General features: G+C 39.8%; 1 protein-coding gene across 24 annotated transcripts in view; it reads right to left on the bottom strand.

Moving 5' to 3' along the window:
* PRLR (prolactin receptor) overlaps positions 1-19,542 on the bottom strand; it is a 195,493-nt gene that overhangs the window by 64,429 nt on the left and 111,522 nt on the right. For 11 of the 24 annotated variants that reach the window (XM_052670517.1, XM_052670527.1, XM_052670533.1 and 8 more), the window contains 2 exons: positions 10,197-10,296; positions 9,429-9,571 (listed from right to left, as the gene is read on the bottom strand). The exons of 5 other annotated variants lie outside the window; for them this stretch is intronic. The gene's annotated coding sequence lies outside the window, so the exon portion shown is untranslated. Of the gene's footprint in view, positions 1-3,920; positions 4,086-6,653; positions 7,085-9,428; positions 9,572-10,196; positions 10,297-19,542 lie in introns of those variants that run through there. 8 more of the 24 variants (XM_052670521.1, XM_052670516.1, XM_052670531.1 and 5 more) reach the window with 6 other exon arrangements.

Below are 19,542 nucleotides of genomic sequence, written 5' to 3'. Positions count from 1 at the left end.
GCACTCAATAGAAATGTTATGAGAAGTTGTCATCAGAGTAGAACATCCCATATGACAGCAGATATATGCGTAAGTAGTAACAATCTAGGACAGAACATTCATGTCTTGACTGTAAATTTCTTTGTGGGAACAAGTAAACAACATAGCCTATAAGGAGACTCTGAAATTCTGAAATATTCAAATTGCAGTGTTTCTCAAAGTATATTATAAAGCCAAGCATTAATTGCTTATAAAAGTTTGTAGTATACCAGAGTATGACACAGTGATGTCAGGAGAAATGTAGCTTCCTCAGAGAGCATCTATGGTTACATGTTTCTAACCAAACTATGGCTCAGCTGGTCATGCCATCTCCCTGGAAAGCAGCAGAGATATAAGCAACAACCAAGGCTCTGAACAGTTAGTGGATGGTCTTGATCATGGAGCTCCCTTGCTATGGGAAGGCACATATCTCATTAGATTATGTTGCTGAAAGTTGCATCCAATCTTGCTTAACAGTCTTCCTCACAACCTGCTCTTGAACACTTCCAGGGATGAGGCAGCTGTAACTTCTCTGTTCCATTGTCTATAGCCCTCTCATTGCAAAAACAAGATCTTCCTTATACCTAATCTAAAAATATCCTCTTTCAGTTTAAGACTGTTTCACCTTGTCCTGTCACTATAGGTTCTGGTACAAAGTCTATCTCCATAATATAAACCTTTCTATAATTGAAAGGCTTGAATAACATCTCAATGGAACCTTCTCTTCTCCAGGACAAATAACTCCAACTCTCTTAGTCTTTCTTCATAGGAAAGGTATTCCTGCCCTCTAATCGTGTTTGTGGCCCTCTTCTTCCTAGTACTGGTGACTACACAGCTGGATTTAGAATTCCAGGTGGGGTCCCGTAAGAGCAGAAAAGAGCGGGGGAATCACCTCCCTCAACCTGCTAGCCATTTTTCCTAAGCAGTTTAGAATGCAATTAGCTTTCTGGGCTGCAAGTGCACATTTCCAACTCATGCTTATTTTTCATGCTCCAGTATTCCTAAATACTTTTCTGCAGGGCTGTTCTCAAGGAATTCATCCTGCAGTCTATATTGGTACCAAGGATTGCCCTGATCAAGGCAGAAGACTTTGCACTTGGCTTTATAGAAACCTCATGAGGTTCACTATTGGAATAGTTAGGCTAACAGAGCTTACAACAGTGAAACAGCCCCAAATCATTATGGATTATGTTGTCAGCAAATTCCAGAAAGTGTTGTCTACCCACTTCTTTATCAGTGTCAATGTCCAGGAACAGCTTTGAAAAGGAAGAATGCCTAATTCTGAATTTGTGAAATAAGGCCCAGAAGAGTCTTCCACATCCTGAAATGATCACACCATTACTAAACTGTTCAGTGCCTGAAAGAATGATGTGATCTATCTGCAGATGCTAGTGTGATCTCACTGTTGCCATCACTGTACAGTTCAGTTGTTTTCTCAGTGAAATGGCCAGCACGCAGTTTTGCACTGCTGAGTATACTGTCTCACAGTCACAAAAATAAGAAAACTTGCTGACTTTTCAGTCAGCCTGCCAGCTTCTTGTCCCTTTCCAATTTCATGTGTATCAGGTTATTGACAGCAAACTGACCCAATAAAATCAAATGTTGACATATAACTAGTTAGGGCCACCTATACAGGCCTACATGTTTAGATTATGAAGTAATCTAGCACAAATGAGGCCGGTGTCCTGTGGATATTATTAGCAGTAATGCAGAATTTCTAGGAAAGCTATTCTACTCAGACATTCTCTATCCAGTTTGGATGGAGTTAGAGGATTCTGAATTGTCTAAGTAACTCTAAACATCTTAGATTCCAAATGATGAAACAGCTGTTTCATTCAACAGTGACCTCCAGCACCACTGTATGGACGTCAATCGACAGAGAGCTGCTGGGCATGGGAAATTCACAACCAACATACTTGTTTTCAAATACTGGAAAGAAGCAAGTATTAGACTGTGTGGCCTTATGATCTTATTAGGGAAATTCGTGCCTTATTTTTTTTCTAAAGTACACAACTTAGACACAGTATTTTGTACAGACGTGTAGCAGTGATTACCAAAGAGATTTTGAGATTTTGAGATTTTGAAAGACATGAATTTAATCAAGTTCAAGTCCTAAAATATGAGGAGAGCAAGTAACAAATACAATCAGAATCACAGATTCCTAGAATATCCTGAGTTGGAAGGGACCTACAAGGATCACTGAATTCGAGAATGGTAGGTGTTGGAAAGGAAGTCTAGAGATCATTGAGCTCAAACCCTCTGCCAAAGCAGGTTCCCTACCTAGGCACGTAGGCACTTATCTCCAAAGAAGGAGATTTCATAGCCTTTCTTTTGGATTAACTTATCCTAAAAAGTCCATCTACATGTTTTCTCTAAGCCCCACCATTCTCCGAGAGCCAGGGAAGGCCTCAACAGGTCTTCTGCTACCTTCCTGTGCTCCAACGAAAACACTGCCTGACAAATTTACCCTCCCCATTTCTTAATCCAAAATTGGTAGGTCTTTCCTTCCTCCCTTCCTCCCCTCCTCCCCCCTTCCTCCCTTTCTCTCTCTCTCTTCCTCCCTTCCTCCCTTTCTCTCTCTCTCTCTCTTCCTTCCTTCCGTCCTTCCTTCCTTCCTCCCTCCTTCCCTCCCTTCCTCCCTTCCTCACTTCCTTCCTTCCTCCCTTCCTTTTTCTTTCTTTTTTTTATTGTATTCCTAGGCTTGAATATACAACTATGTCACTTCGGCCAGAATCCTGGAAATGCATTACTGTTCAGAAGACATAATCCTGAAATTTCTGTTTGGAAGACATTCATTTCAGAATACACTTAAGTGGCTTCAGGTTTATTCTTCTCACAGTTCCTGTAAAGCTCGATGAATATGCACTCATAATGCATGCTCAAAACCAAATCTGTCATAATTGCACTGTTTGGGATAAAGGCATATTAAGGTATTCATAAAATTAAATCATTCATCTTAGATCACTCTTTAGTAATCTTCTATGCATTTCACCCTCCTTTCCTGATACAATAACACTGGAAATTAGGCACCTCAGCTTAACTACAGAAAAGAGAAACAGTTGCAGAAGTTGCAAGGATTGCTGCTGATGAGCTCCTGTCAAATCTGATTGTGAATTTAGAGAGTGGTGGCAATCAGTAGGTATTTGCAGCTGCTTGAACAGTTAACACTTTTTTAGAAACAGCACTTGTTACTATTGTAATGCAGAAGAAATTTCATCTTTATAATGCTGTTCCAGATCCCCTCAGAGATTAGCTTGATCTAAAAGAGTTTACAAAAATTGTGAAAAATATTTCAACTTGAGAATTTTCTGCCCTGACAGTAGCAAAATCAAATCCTTTGTACTTTGAAGTGAAAAGCACATGTTTCATCTATGTGGATGAAGTGAATTGAGCTGAACAATGAAAGACAATGGAAAAAATGGAACCTTGATTGTCACTTACACAAGGAGGGGTAGGAAAAGAAAAAAGGCTGCAGAAGAACACTCAGAGGCTAGCATAGCTCTAATGAGAGGCACTCCTATGGAAGTGGAGGCAGGCATCCCCACTCTCGAGACTCCATACATAGTACACCACAGCCAACTTATCTCATAGGCTTATGCCTGTCACACTGGGGCGGAGCCACACCTAGAGCAGCTGCTATCTTTCTGCCTGCCTTGCCCTCAGCTCTCCTTGCAGTGCAGTACTGGTTCTCATTGCTCCCTGACAACAGTGAGGTGGACAAATCCTGGTTGATTTGCAATTAAAAAGGAATATGGGACAATGTCTTCCTAACACAGCTGATTCCAATTAACTGCTCTGCAATTTCTCCTAAGCTAATGGATATCTACTCTTTAGATCACTATTTGACTTTTCCACTTAAAATTCTACTGTGAATTAATCATGAACACATACACCTGGCACACCTTCACATTTGTCCGTCTATCTGCTTTTTCTGGGCAGCACATCATGTTTTTGGGATTGCAGCAAGGGCATCTTGGCAGCACGACAGAGAAACAGAACAGAGGCGGCACGCTTCCTTCACCCTCCTTGCTTCTGCACATGTACCACCATTTTCCATGTGTCAGGTCAACTCCACAGTGACAAGCAACTACCTTAACAAAAAATGTGTTGGATTAGCAAGTTAAATCAGCTTCATAAGGGTTCCTGTGAGCACTGAAGACAAGCAAAGCGGTGTTCAGTGGCAGGTAGGAATAACAGAGAGGAGGGAGGAATGAGTAAACTCCCCTTTTACAGAAGTATTCATTAATTTAACTTTACCACAGTGTCAAACCCAATTCTGTGACACTGTACTCAGTTGAACAATAGCACAATTTTATTTTACAGTGATCTATGCCAATGTTCTAAGAGTTTGCAAAGTGGGACAAAAAACCCATAGAAAATAGTTCAGATCTTTGAACAGCCTGCATAAGTGGTCTGAGTTTTCTACATAGTTAAATAAGCTTTGGCAGTGCTTATCTCACTCAACCCAACCCTTCCTGCACTTGTCATTGACAAAAAGCAGTGAGCTGCACTCTGCAGAGCTCAGGCAAGCTACATCCTTCGCTCTTCCCCACTATAGGATCTTGCTACATTTTGATAATTAATGCTTGTACAGTTTTCTTCACTCAAGAAAATTACTGCACCAAGAGTCCAAGAGGTTTGTGGAAAGCACAGAAATACCATAAGTGTTATGTAATTGCTACAGCAAATAAATGTATATTGAAGAATACCAGTGTGTTGGATGAAGTTAGGAACACCACTGGATTCCTGATAAAAACTAGATTAGCAAACTACAGAACAATGTTAGAAGCTTATCTTCATCATACAGAGCTGGGATACAGAAACACATGTAACACTTCCCTTTTCTTTTCTCTATGTAGCTTGGCAGTTAAACATGCAAGTTCACTAAGCAAAGCTCCCCAAAACCTGAGCAGGGATTGTATGTATGGAAGAAAAGCAATAGAGCATAGAAAGAACAAGTTCACAACAGCTGTACCACTTATCAGTTTAGAAACCTGTACTGATTTAAGCAAGAGGTAAACAATATGAAGCTTTATAAACTCAGAAGCTGTCACCACCAGTAAAAATAACAATGACTCTTGAAGAAGAGTCTTTTTCCTTTCCTGTCACTTTTTTAAGCTTCTTTCACTCAAACATAATCAGGATAGTTATGAAAATCAATGGACTATCGGCCAGACCAGACAGACTACAGATGCTAACCAAGTTTCATATCCACAGAGCTGAAGGAAAATTAAGCCTCCCAGGTGCCATAAAGCAATTCCCTCCCATCACAGGCAGAAACTTAGCTTCACGAAGGCATAATTGAACCTTTCACATTCTTCACTTATATTGCAAAAGCTCACAAGTGAGAAAAATGTACTCATGCATACATGAACCAGCTCTGACCACTGCCTAGGCCTGCAAATAAAATATGTGCCGCAGGCAATTGAAATAATTCCTGAACCATACAATTCCAAAGAGCTGATACTCACATAATGGTTCAGTCTTCACAAAATCATTTTCCAGTTAAGGTAGATCTGTAACATACCAGTGATCAACCAGGGTAATTCTCCAAAACTCTCTGCAGATCTACCCTCACAGAGGCAGCAATTAGAAGTAAAGGCTGAAAGAAACCACCTGATTCAGTCAGGCTGCTTACTATTATAAATAAACATACTGCATAATTCTGTTAATGAGCCAATGAAGATACATTTGAAATCAGCTACTTCTTTAGTGCTCACTGTTTATACTGGGAGGTGATCCAGCCCTTCAGTGCTTGTGGTTCACACTGTTCAAAGAGCTTTGCATCTTCTTTTCCTCTCTGACCGTAGTGTTCTAGCCTCCCCTTGGCATTCTTCATTCTTTGTGTGATATGTTAGAGAGAGATACAATTCTTTCTGGGACAGCAACCATATATTTCTTCTCAGATATTTTGCTAGGTTAGACAAATCATTTTTTCAGGCATTTTCTTGTAAGAAAGGCTACTAGAATAAGAATAGCAGCTTTTATTGTATCTGCTCCAATTTTAATTAATGCTTCTTGAATATGAATGGATGAATTATTTTGATGTGTCCACTAGGACTTTGCATAACATCATTAATACTACTGTAATTCTGTTAGAAATAACTCAGCTAAGACAATCCAAAGCTCGTAGGACTGTGTTTGCCAAAGTAATTTGCCTGTTTTTCCAACTAATGAGCTTCTTGCTGAAACAGTAATCTTTGTTATTAGTCCACTCAGTCCATGCATTCCATTATGTTAAGATTTGCATTTTGTATTACTGAAGTTCATCCTGTTTACACTACTGTAGCTCTCAAGGTCACCTGGTTCTTCCCTTGATATTAACAATGCACTTTGCATAACTGAGAAAAGTCATAAACATATTTCTACCTAGATTCAAATCCACCACTCACCCAAAGGAATTCCAAAGCTAACCCTCTTCCATGCAATTTGTTCCCTTTCATTAGAGAATTACAGAATCACAGAATGGTCAAACTCGGCAGCACTTCAAGTCCATCTGATTCAACCCCTGCTCAAGCAGGAACATCAATGCTATGTCCAGGTGGCTTTTGAAGATCTCCAGTGAGAAGATACCACAACCTCTTTGGGCAACCTGTGCCAGTCCTCAGTCATCTACACATTTCAGCAATACTTACTGGTGTTCAGATGGAACCCCCAGTGTTCCAGTGTTCCTCTTGTCCAGGCATGGGGCAAAACTGAGAACAGTGTGGCTCCATCCTCTCAGCACTCTCTGTTCAGGTCTTGATCAATACTGACGAGATTCCTCCCCCTGACCCTTTTCTTCTCCAGGCTGAACAGTCCCAGCTCTCTCATCCTCTTCTACTAAGAGAAGTGCTCCAGGCTTTCATCATCTTGGTGGTCATTTTGCTGGACACACTGCTGACTCATGTTCAATTTGGACCGAGACTGCTAGGTCTTCTTCTACAAAGCTGCCTTCCAGCCAGGTGGTTCCTAGTAGCTGCTGATGCCTGGACTTGTTTGTTTCCAGTTGTAGTTCTCCGTAATTCTTCTCCTTGAACTTTATGAGATTTTTGTCAATCCACGTCTCCAACCTGTTGACGTACCTCTTGACAATAGAAGAGCCTCTGCTGAATAAGCCACTCTGCCCGGTTAGGATCATCTGTGAATTTACTAAAGGTGCACTCTGCCTCATTGTCCAGATCATTAATGAAGATGTTAAACAGAACTGGACCCAGAACTAACCTCTGAAGTATGCTACTCACTACTGGCCTCCAGCTAGACTTTGTACCTCTTACTACTACTCTCTGAGCTCACTCATTCAGCCAGTTTTCAACCAACATTGCTGTCTCCTCCATACTTCAGCAACTACTCTACGAGGATCTTACAGGTGACACTGTCAGAAGTGCTTACTGAAGTCCAGGACGACATCATCCACTGCTTTCCTTTCATGCATCATGCTGTTCATTTCGTTATAGAAAGCGCATCAGGCTACTGAAGGTTGGCATTCCATTGATGCATTCATGCTGACTACCTGTCAGTGTGCTGATTTTTTTCTCCTTCAGGTGCTGGAAAATGGTTTCCAGGATCAATAGTGACAGTATTTATTGAGGTAAAGCCTTATAAATTCTTTACTAAATCCTACCAATAGTTTCCTATGTCAAGACAAAATATGCTTTACTGAAGTTGGATGAGATATATTGCATTTCTAGCTAGATCACTGAAGACTACTTGAACATTTCATTCTACTCTACCTTGACTTCTGTAAGTAATTACTGTTTCATTAAAAATTTGTCTTGAAGTTCGTCCTATTTTTCAAATGACTTTAACCAGTCTACATCTCCTTCTCCCATCCCTTCTATATACACAACAATCTTAAGCCATCTGAAAATATCCCAGATTAGTAGACTTTATAATTACATGCTCTGCTTTCTTCTGCCATTTCTACAAAACTACTGAGAGAGATTCACCATCCTGCAGCTTAAGTGGAAGAATTGAGAACTCTAAAAAGCACTTGTAAAAAGAAATATTGTGTGAAACCTTGAAAACACAAAAATTCTGGGCAATTTATAATGGTACAAATCAATACTGGAGAAAAGTTAAACATCTACTTTAAATCTGCACAAGTTTATGAAATGAAGAATAATGTTGAAATCTGTCTCTTTGTGTTGCTGTGTGTTAGTAATTTGGGTCACTGTTCTCAGATCCATATGCAGTGTGTTTTGTATTAGCATAGGCTGGATTTCTGTCACTGTGTCCACAATGCCATGGTTTCTGTGGCTATGAAATTGTTATTTAAAATTGTTTTCTGGCATTGTTTTACAAAGACTGGTTTTAGCACAGTTGTTTGTCAGTTCATCCTTTCAGCTACTTTCAAAATACTCTTCAATTTTAAAAGCAAAGGCTTTTTCTTTTTTTTTCTTTTTTTACTTAAATACCTAATTTCTCACATATACAGTTTTAAGTTAAAAACTGGAATATTTTCCTTCTACTCAGGGAATAACATTGTCACAAAAAAGCACAGAGTTATACACATTCACTTCAAAATGAAAATGCCAAACAAATACAAAGAACCTTTTTGAGAACAAATTATTTTCAACAGATAACTGGAATTCTTTCTTTTTTTTCCTGGTGTCACTAGTTTCTGAAGAAATACTTATTTTCAAATGCTCGTCGAGGGTTCGCTTTACAGATTCATTCCATAAACGGAGTGAAAATACTTGAAAAGAAATCCCATACATACATAGATGTAGCACTATCTCTTTCAGTAAGAAAAAAAATAAAGTAGTAGATTAAATAGCAGCTCTAAAATAGCAGATTTATTCCACAGCCACCGGGGTATTTCATTATATTAATTAAAATGGACTTGCAAATACTCTAAGTGGATTCAACCCTAAATCTGCTTCTTAACAAAGTCTGAAATGTTTTTCAGCTTTTTCCTCTGAACAATTTCCTTTCAGTTCTGGGTTTGTTTCATTAAACACAAAATCTGGTAGATATTTCCTAACACACATGCTGTTTATTCCATTAATTAAACTACTGGTCAATTATACATTACTTAATTTAAAACACTGGGGGTTTAAATACATCACTTTTCATGGAGTATTTAAAACTGAAATTAATTCAAAAATTACATACAATTTTGATAATAATATGATACAGATACATTTTATAACCCTAGACTAATGGGAATTTTATGGCATTGGTAACTTGCCCACAGTTTAGGTTTCTAAATTTAGAATGGGATGCTTGTTGCCAACTTCTATCACCGTACTCCACATACCTTACTTCTTATCACTTAATTCCCAAGTAATTCACAGACAAAGAGATTAAGGACCAAAGAATAAAATTGGAACATCCAGTACCTCTGCACATTTAATTCATTTAACTGAGCAATTTGTGATAATAAGTGTCATCCAGAAAAAAACATAGAAATAACAGTGTGATCTTACCAGACTCTGTTCTCAGACACCTTTCACTGAACTCAGAAATCCTCTTAAGACTCCAGATCAGGAGTTAAGTGTTGTGGCTTCTCCTCTGTCAATTGACACAAAGAATACGTCTTGTCCATTGTTAGCTCATGCATTACTTCTCCCTACGGACAGTTGGATAGTTACCATAATATCCTTACTTAAAGATTATCCTTAATAACCTATCTGGAAGGACAGTCATGCTGAAAAAGAGAAGCAAATTGTTACTTCTGTTTTAGCTTCTAGTGATCAGTTCCTGCAACTTTCTCCCCACATTACAAGGCTTTAAATATCTTTTTTTCTCTTTACACATTTGTTTAAAAATCAAACCTTCTGCTCTTTTTGAACAAACAGGCTGAGCCCCTGATTCTTTCCACTCTAAGGCACTGATTTCAGCTCTCACGAATAACATAGAGCCTCTGATTTCTTCTGCATTCATAAATCATAGGAGCCTACCACATACATAAGAATTTATTTGTAATGGTGTAAAAACTACCTTGTTGTGGAGGCAACCTTCTTGAGATCTCAACTTAGCCTTCAAACTTACAGCATCTATGTTGGTCATCCTTTCTGAAGCCTGAGTAGTTTTCAGAATCAGTGATGCATTCTCCACTGCTTAAAAATGACCTTTTATTCTATTTGCTATCTATCTTCCTGTACTTAACTGCTTAACACACTATATGAATGGCTCTAAGCTACAGTGTAAATCAAATTGCTGAATACAACTACCTTCTTCTCTTCCTTACTTACCTCCATGACAATCACTGGCCATTTTACTTGGGAATGATTTCACTATTTCTTGCATGATAGAGGATGAAAATAATCCAGCAGTAGTCTTCCAGAAACACCTCTAAAGAAATACCCTTGGATATTAAGTGTGTATTTAAATACATTATTGAAGCACTTACTGTTTTAAACAACCACTGAAGACAAAATTAAGATGTTTCTGAAGGATAAGTTCTTCTCCTATACACATCGTTAATGTAACTCAGACCTTCAGGAACCCTTACAAAGAAATCTTGCTTGAGGATTTAGAGCTTAGAGAAAAGTTTCAGAATTGTATTTCACTTTGCACAAACTACAGTTAACAAATTCAGAACTGAATGATGTCATCTAAATTTCAGCTCTTCTGTCATCTGATTCTCTCAAAAGACACAGTTTTGCTTGTCTGTAATGTTACAGTTAACTCAACAGACTACTTCTACACCCAATGTATTCTTCGTGATAAATCAGGCCCATTTTCTGTTTGAGCTGACAGGATCAGAGGATATAGTTCTCAGACATAAATAACCATATATTAAAAGAAAACAAGTGACTGCCCAAAAACCCAAGAACATGCAAAAGATTAAGCTTTACTAGTGCTGGGCCCTTTTAAAAATTAAAGGTTTTGAAAAGCGCTTTGTCTACACAAAACATATGAATTACACCTTCAAACAGAAGAAAACAGGTCTTTTAATATGAGAGCATTTGGTGACAAATTACAAGACCAAACAAAAATCTTCAGGATAGAATGCTATCTCATTTTGTTTTTCTGAAGAAAAATACAACAAAATCAATCTTCAGATAAGCCCATTAAGAAGTTTAAAAATATGTTGTTCTGATAGGTTGGTTAACCACATTTATCCCTGTTGACTTCTGGTCAGCTGAAACAGGGTCAGGTTACTTTCATGTTTTAGAGATCTACTTAAGATTACATCAGTTAATAGTTTTCTAGCAGAAAGCATACTTGTAAATCAGCATTATTTTGCTATCTCTCCAGTCAAATTAGATATTTAGCCTGAACTAGACTTCTGAATAAACTGCACTTCCGTGCAGCTGTAATCTTCATTGCATGGCAACATGTCATGTTTTACTGAGTCATGTGTCTTATCCAGGGAATTCACCAATTAACTAAAAACAACAAAAAAAATATGGAGTCTTTGCTTGACTGTAAGATTAACACAGTTTTCTCTATGTATTTTTAATTTCAGCAGAATATTTTAGGCAAAGTGGAAGACAGTTTCAGTGCAAGCAATATATTTTATACACATGATTTCAGCTTATGTTTTATGCAGTAATATATCTGCTCCATAATGTGCACCAGAATGTTTACATTAGAGGTTCTCTAAGGAACAACATGACAGACTTCCTGAGCCAAATCTCTTCAGCACAGCTGGGGACGAAAACAACAGGAAATGAAATAGCAAGAGGGGCATACATGGTGCTGTGTTTACCATGACAGAGGCTGCAGGACACAATTTAACTGTTCTGCATTGCATTCCTGTCCTAAGCACTGGGGAATGCTTATGGAGGCTTTGAGCTAGGATAGTGGCCAAGAACTGTAACTAACACTTGAGCTACTTGGTAGCTAGATGTTTTACAGTGCCTGATGAACAACTCATTATGTGGACAAGGACATTCAGATCCAAGTTTCAGGACAGACACCAAGCTAAGCATGGGAGACTCTCTGGGGGAAATTAGGACCAAGGAACCAAGGAGACTGGAAGCAATTTTTCATCCACCAATATCATATCAAACACAAGCAAACTTTGTAGACTGGCAGTTATTTACAAAAACGTTCTTGCCTCAACCCTTACAACTGCCTACACCAGCATGCTGTGAACTGCATTAATAAAGGAAAGCAAGTATGTTTGACTATTATTCTTACATAGCAGAAATTAAAAATGAAGAAACAGTTAAAAAAACCCTCATTATTACTGCATGAAGTTAATCTCTTCAATTTGCCTCATGGGGACAATTTACATGGGAGTTAAGGAGCTGCCACTCATCACTGGACACTGTTGAACATTCAAGAGGCTGTCTTAGGTGATTGTTTCATTCTTGCAGCACAACAGGACTGAGATTGGGAAACTGATGGGATTTTACACATTTCAAGCAAGGGACAGGCAATCATTCTTGTTATACCAGTCTGAAGGTTTACACATAAAATGCACTGTAATATTAGCTTATGACTTACATGGCTTAGAATGGAGGAAAATAACCAGAACACTGGATATGGCATGATATATCAGCCAGGACAGATAATAAAATTTTAACAGGCAGAGTTGTAAACTGTAAAATTGTAAAACAGGAAAGGGGGGGTCAGCATGGCTTAAAGGACATCCACCTTCAAAACAGATTTCTGTATATAGAAGGGTCAACCTCAACCTCAACCTATTTGTAAATGCTATCTCTCAATGCTCAAAAAAAAAAAAAAAACAACCCACTTTTGTACATGGGTAGTTTCATTCTGGTCTTTTTTTGGTGATGCTGAGCAATTAAGTCAGTTTATATGATATACTTCTATGTTAACCTCAATTAATTCCAACACTGCTCCACAGCAAGCTCCAGATACCCATACCTTCTCTGCAGTACCGTTTCCAGTACTCCCCTGAACCTGGAATGAGTCTGTTCAAGGAACTAAAGCTAATTACTTTTCTTTTTGTTGAGCTATTTTTTTGTTATCATAGCTCTGCAAACAAATCAGATGAATATCAGTTGAAGAACAAAGTAGGAGAGGGAGATGTTTTAAACTCTTATGGAGTCACACTTAAGGCCAATATGTTTTGAGCAAATATATGAGGAATAATCTCTGCAGAGTTCTGATTCAAATATGAGGATGTAGCTAAAAATTTCAAATGTGATAAGGGAAAAGCTAATGAAAAACTAGTACTTTACTGACTGCCATCAGAGGACTACTAAAACATTTTTAACTGTTTTTTGCAGCCATCAAGGCTGGCTCTATAGAGACACTGAATCACTGAACTTAGTAAGCAGTCCAATTCTTTGGGGAGAAAAGAACAATAACAAAAGAGTAGAAATACAATAAAGACATTTTTCAGGTATCCATCTGTACTTTTTACTTGCAACAAGTTTCCTTCCTCATGCCTATTTGCATGAAGACATCTCAAGCTAAAAATTCAAATATAGCTGTGATGATAGGATAACACTTTCACTGAGTTACTATGGGAGAATTTCAAAGAATCACAGAATGGTTTGTGTTGGAAGAGACCTTAAAGACCACTTAGTTTCAATCCCCTTGACATGAAAAAGGAGACAGTTCACTAGACCAGGTTGTTGAAAGCTCAATCTAAATTGAACATGAAGAAGAGCCAATCATGAAACTAAAGAGCTTCTAAACCCAGGTCACCCGTGGCTGATGTATTTGTCTCCACAATTACAAACAAACAGCTGCACACACACCATAAACTGGGAAATGCTAGTTGTTGTTTGTGGGAACTAACAGAAGATATTTCCAGGGATGACTGAAATCAACCACTCCTACAATTCATAATGACACAAGTGAGTTAAATACATGAACAGCAGTCCTCTTTAAGGATGCTAAAATTAACTAGCAGTAGGATCCCTATGCAATAGGATAGTATCAACAAAGAAATAAAAAAAAATCTGGGAACATGATGTTGATCCTCAAGCTGTGGCTACTTATCTGCCCATAGCTAGAAAAAGAAAGCTCTAATGCCTATTGGAAAAAATAAGGGGGGTATTGTAGAATACGATGTCCTACAGATCCAGTGAGAATTATCTCACAGAATCATACAGAATCACAGAATAGCTTAGATAGGAGGGGACCTTTAAGATCATTTAATTTCAATCTCCTTGCCACAGGCAGTATTGCCAACCACTGGGTCAGGCTGCCCTGCTTTTGAATGCCTCCAGAGATGGGACATTCACAACCTCTTTGGGCTATCTGTTCCAGAGTCTCACCACCCTCTGAGCGCAGAATTAGTTCCTAGCATCTAATCAAAATTTACTGTCTTTAGTTTGAAGCTATTCCCCCCATTCCCCCCGCTATATCAGACCTAATAAAAAATCTCCCTCCTGCTTGCAAGCTCCCTTCGAGTACAAGGCCAGAGAGGTCTTCTCAGAGCCTCCAAGCTAAACAACCCCAATTGCCTCAACCTTTCTTCCCTTTGATCACTGTTATGACCCTCCTCTGGACCTGCTACAACAGCTCCATATCGTTCCTGCACTGGGGGTCCCAGGTTTGAACACAGTACTTCAGCTGCATGCTCGTGGGGGCAAAGCACAGGAGGACCATCACCTCCCTTGCCCCACTGGCCACACTTCTTTTGATACAGCCCAGGATACTGTTGGCCTTCTTGGCTGCAAATGCACACTGCTGGCTTATATCCACCTTTTCATCCACCAAAAGCCCCAAGTCCTTCTTCACTGGGTTGCTTTCAAAGTTATTCTCCCAGTCTGTACTCATCTCTGGGATTGCCTTGACCCAGTGTAACACCTCGCACTTGGCCTTGTTAAGCTTCATTGCTTCTTATGCTTCTTATGTCAAGTGTGTCCAGGTCACTTTGGATGGCATCCCTCCCCTCTATTGTGTCAACCTTGCCACTTAGGTTGGTGTCATTAGCAAGCACTCTTCTTTGTCTTCTGCTTAATATATCTAAAGAATCCCTTCTTGTTTTTCACATCCCTTCTCAAGCTCAATTCCATCTTTGCCTTGGCTTTCCTGACACCCCTGCATATCCAGACAGCATCCCATTCTTCACAGGCAATCCATATCTGCTTCCACTGCTTATACTTATCATTTTCTTTTCTTAGCCTGACCAGAAGGTCCTTGCCTAATCATGCTGGTCTCCTGCCTCATCTGCCTGACTTCTTATTCTGGGGGACGGAGAGCTCTTGTACTCTCAGAAATGGATCCTTAAAGTGCTATCAGCCCTTTCTGCTCCTTTATCCCTAAGGGTCTGTCCAATACTTGAACCAGAAAGTTGTTGTCAATGGACTCCAAGAATCTCCTGGAGTGCTTGCAGCCCACTGTGTTATTTTCCCAGCAGATATCTGGGTGGCTGAAATCCCCATTAGGATGTAAGTCTGCAAGCAGGAAGCCTCTTCCAGCTGAAACAAGAAGACCTCATCAACCAGGTCCCCTTGATCGGGTAGCCTGTAGAAGACCTTGGCCATCAGATGCCATTTATTGGTCTGGTCCATAATTTTAACCTACAAGCTCTCAAACTGTTCATGACTCTTTATCAGGGGAACCTTGTCTTAGTTTACCCATTCTTAACATAGAGGGCAACATCCCCACATCTCCTACCTTGTTTATCCCTTCTAAAAAGCTCATAGCTCTCAATAATAGAATTCCAGTTATGCCAGTCATCCTACCATCTTTCCCTGTAGTTTCCCACTTGCACCATGGTTTCCAGTTCCTCCTTATTTCCCATGCTATGTGTATATGTATGTGTATTTGTGTAGGAGACTGGAGACTCTTCAGATGGGCTTTCGGCTGCATCATCTTCCTGGAGAAGCCCTCCCAGAAACCTCTAGGAAAAATCTGACGTTTTCCCCTGCTACTTCCTAAAGTGACAGTGCTTCCTAACTCTTTTTTTCCTTAGCAGTTCATCCTCCTCCACCATCAAATATAGCTTAAAGCCCTGGTGATAAGCTCCACCAGCTTGCTGCCTAATATATCCATCACAAGATGCAGCAGGTTGAGGGACCCTGCTAGCAGCTTGTCCTTCTAACTTAGCTATACTACCCCCCACAGCTTGTTGTGAGCAGGCTATCACTATCTTTCCTATTCAAACTTTGTTTAACGCTCTGTCAGTGAGTCCAGACAGCTCTATCCGAATTTGGATGTACATACAAATTGTGATTTCAAATCTATGTCAAGCACAATCCATTTAACAATGGTCAGAATGAGAAAAAAACTGTTCCTCTGAAGGCCATCTAGTCCAGCTCCCCTGCAATGAACATCCACAACTAGATCAAGTTGGCCAGGGTCTTAATCCAGCCCCACCTTGAAAGTCTCCAGGGAAAGGACATCCATCACATCACTGGGCAAGCTGTTCCAGTGCCTCACTACCCTCACTGCAAAATAGTTTTTCTTCATATCTAACCTAAATCTACCCTCTTTGAGTTTGAAACCATTTTCCCTCATTCACAGACCCTGCTAAAGAATCTGTTCCCTGTCTGAACCTTCTTTCCTGTAGCTCCCCTTTAGATACTGTGTTATCAGGTCACCTCGCAACCTTCTCTTCTCCAGGCTGAACAGCCCCAGCTCTCTCAGCCTGTCCTCATAGTGGTGTTCCATTCCATGGATCATGCTTGTGGCCCTCCTCTGGATGCACTCCAACAGGTCTTTGTCTCTCCTGAGAACATATACATCTTATCAGTACTCCAGGAGAGTCCTCACCAGCACAGAGTAGAGAGGCAGGATCACTTCCCTCACCCTGCTGGCCACATTTCTTTTGATGCAGCCCAGGATACATTTGGCTTTCTAGGCACACTGCTGGCTCATGTCCAGCTTCCCATCCACCAGAATCCCCAGGTCTTTTTCAGCAGCTGCGCTCAATCCTTTCGTCCCCCAGCTTGTATTGGTAATGGGAATTGCCTCGACCTAGGTGCAAGATCTTGCATTTGGATTTGTTGAAACTCACAAGGTTCATCTGGGCCACTGCTCAAGCCTATCTAGGTTCCCCTTGATGGCATTCCATCCCTTTGATGCTGATCACACCCCACAACTTGGTGTCATCAGCAAACTTGCTGAGGGTGCACTTGACCCCACCATTGATGTCACTGATGAAGATATTAAGGAGTATCCACCCCAGCACTGACTCATGGGGGACAGCACTTGTCACCTATCTCCATCCAGACGCTGAGCCATTGACAACCACTCCCTAGACTCCATCCATCAAATCCATATCTTTCCAATTTGGAGAGAAGGATGCTGCGGAGTACCATGTCAGAGGCCTTACTGAAGTCCAGATAGATGACATCAGTGGCTCTTCCCTTGTCCTTTGATGCAGTGACACATCATAGAAGGCCACTAAGGTTGGTTAAGCAGGATTTACCCTTGGTGAAGCCACACTGGCTCTTCTACATCACCTCACTGCCTTCCTAATGATGATACTGTAATTCTACAATACACTGATGTACACTGATGTACACAGATATCTTAAGCTTTCCTAGCCGAATTTACTGCCCTTTCCATATTGCAATTTAGTCCACATTTAGTTAGGTTTAAACTGCTGCTTGTGGATCTGTGGGCCATCATGGAAAAGTTTAGTACTAAAAAATATCCTGAAATTTTTGTTAAAGCCTGAGTCACCTCAGTGATTCACTTTATACTTTCACTAAACAAATACCTGTATTTAAACAATGAACTACAGGACAGCTGTAGGAACTAAAAGGTAAAGCCTGGAATTCCATTCACTTGCTGTGCAGTGTCATGGAAATACTTGTTAGCTGACATCTATTCAAGGTATCGAATAATTCAATATTCTTCTTTACTTGACATCAGGTATTAAAACAATTCCCATTAAGAATACCCTTGAGTAATGTATCCTAAATTCCTCCTATTTCTGGTCATACTGTATCTTCCATCTCCAAAGCAGGGCAATGACTTTGAATCAAGTCAAGTTAATCTGCTGCATCTAGAAGAAACTACAGTTTTCATCTAAAAGAGGACAGTCAATATTTCCATTTGAGATTGCTGACTAATTGAGAATAACTCTTTCATCCACTGTTTCTACTTTCTTGCATAAGCCTGTAAATCAGTTCAGGCTGCTGCTGCTCAGCTGGCCCTATACTGCAGGAAAAGGGAGAAGAAAAGTTACCTCTTTCCTACACATGGAGCATTCTTAAGTTCAGGTGTGAACTTGCTGATAAACATTTAGTGGAGCCAAGAAACAGCAATCAGGTATTCATCAGTTTTTTGTTTCCAGGATCCACTCAGTAGTGCCAGCTATCAGGGTGTATTTCACTGTACACTGAGTTTTGTGCATTGCAAAGGATCAGTGGGGTTCAAGACTGATACTGGATCATTCAGGGATTAATTCTGGGATACTAGGAATGGAACTCAAACTTCAGTTCCAACACAGGATTAATAGATCTTAGAAGACACGGATAAATTAGATTCTTTAAGTATTGCAGCTAAAAATGGAGCTTTCGCTGCTTTTTGACAGATCCTGATGGTCAGGAAAAGTTAGCCTTTCTAATTAGCTTTTTACTCAGCCAAGAGTCAGAGAAATTCTCACACATCCACCCTGCCGGTCAAATATAAAAATGAAGTCAGACACAGCTAATAGAGTATGTAAAGGACCTTCTCACAACTGCCATCAAGAGTACACATGATTAAGACTGACCCTTAAAATCATACAGTATCTCAAACTCCAGCCAATGCTATTATAACTGAGTTATGGTGAAGTCTCAACTTCTGTATCTAAACTCAAACTGTCTAAAATAGTCCCTATTTATACAGTCTTTAAATATTAAGGGAGAAAAAGACAAAACATAATCCAGCAGCAGAAACACTCATCTATGATGCTGGACTGCCTGCAGTAGTCCAGTAGTCCACTGACAAGCCCATTTATGCCAGATAGGACTACTAACAGATGAAGTTGAACTATCTTGTTTTTCATAAATAACATGAATCCTAGGTAGATACTTGGATTTAGGAGGTGAAACAAATCTTAGTAGTTATTCACCCAGCTTTCAAACAGGAGAAAAAAAAAAAAAGCATAATGCTTCTATCCTACAGAGTATGATAGTCAACTAGGTCATTGGGTATTCTATTAAAAGGCTGTACTCAAGTTCACTTGAGTACTGGCATACAACTGGAGATGATTACCTAAAATCCCATGAGAATGAATGTTCTAGCCTCTTAAACATTTTAATTAGACTTACTGGTTAAGAATGATAATGAAAAACATCTTCCTTCTGAACACAAAAAATATATATTTTTAATACCCCCATTGAAATTTTATGCCTTAGCAAACAAACCTTACAAACATTTTAGTGGAAACCTTCTCATATCTGTCATGAATTTATCACAAGTATATGGGACCAGATGGGCTTCATCTTGGGATGCTGAGGGAGTTGGCGGGGGTGATTGCTAAGCCGCTCTTGGCTATCTATCAGCGGTCCTGGTTGACTGGAGAGGTTCCAGAGGATTGGAGGCTTGCTGATGTGACTCCCATCTACAAGAAGAGCCGTAAGGAAGATCCAGGAAACTACAGGCCTGTCAGCCTGACATCAGTGCCAGGGAAGGTCATGGAACAAATCCTCCTGGGAGAGATCACATGGCTCAAGTGCGATGTCCACGGGATCAGGCCCAGCCAGCACGGGTTCATGAAAGGCA

Source organism: Tympanuchus pallidicinctus, unplaced genomic scaffold, assembly GCF_026119805.1.
Source record: "Tympanuchus pallidicinctus isolate F22 unplaced genomic scaffold, pur_lepc_1.0 scaffold9, whole genome shotgun sequence".
NCBI classification, from domain to species: Eukaryota; Metazoa; Chordata; class Aves; order Galliformes; family Phasianidae; genus Tympanuchus; species Tympanuchus pallidicinctus.
Note: the sequence above shows the minus strand (reverse complement) of the source record. Positions and strands in the feature narration are given on the sequence as shown.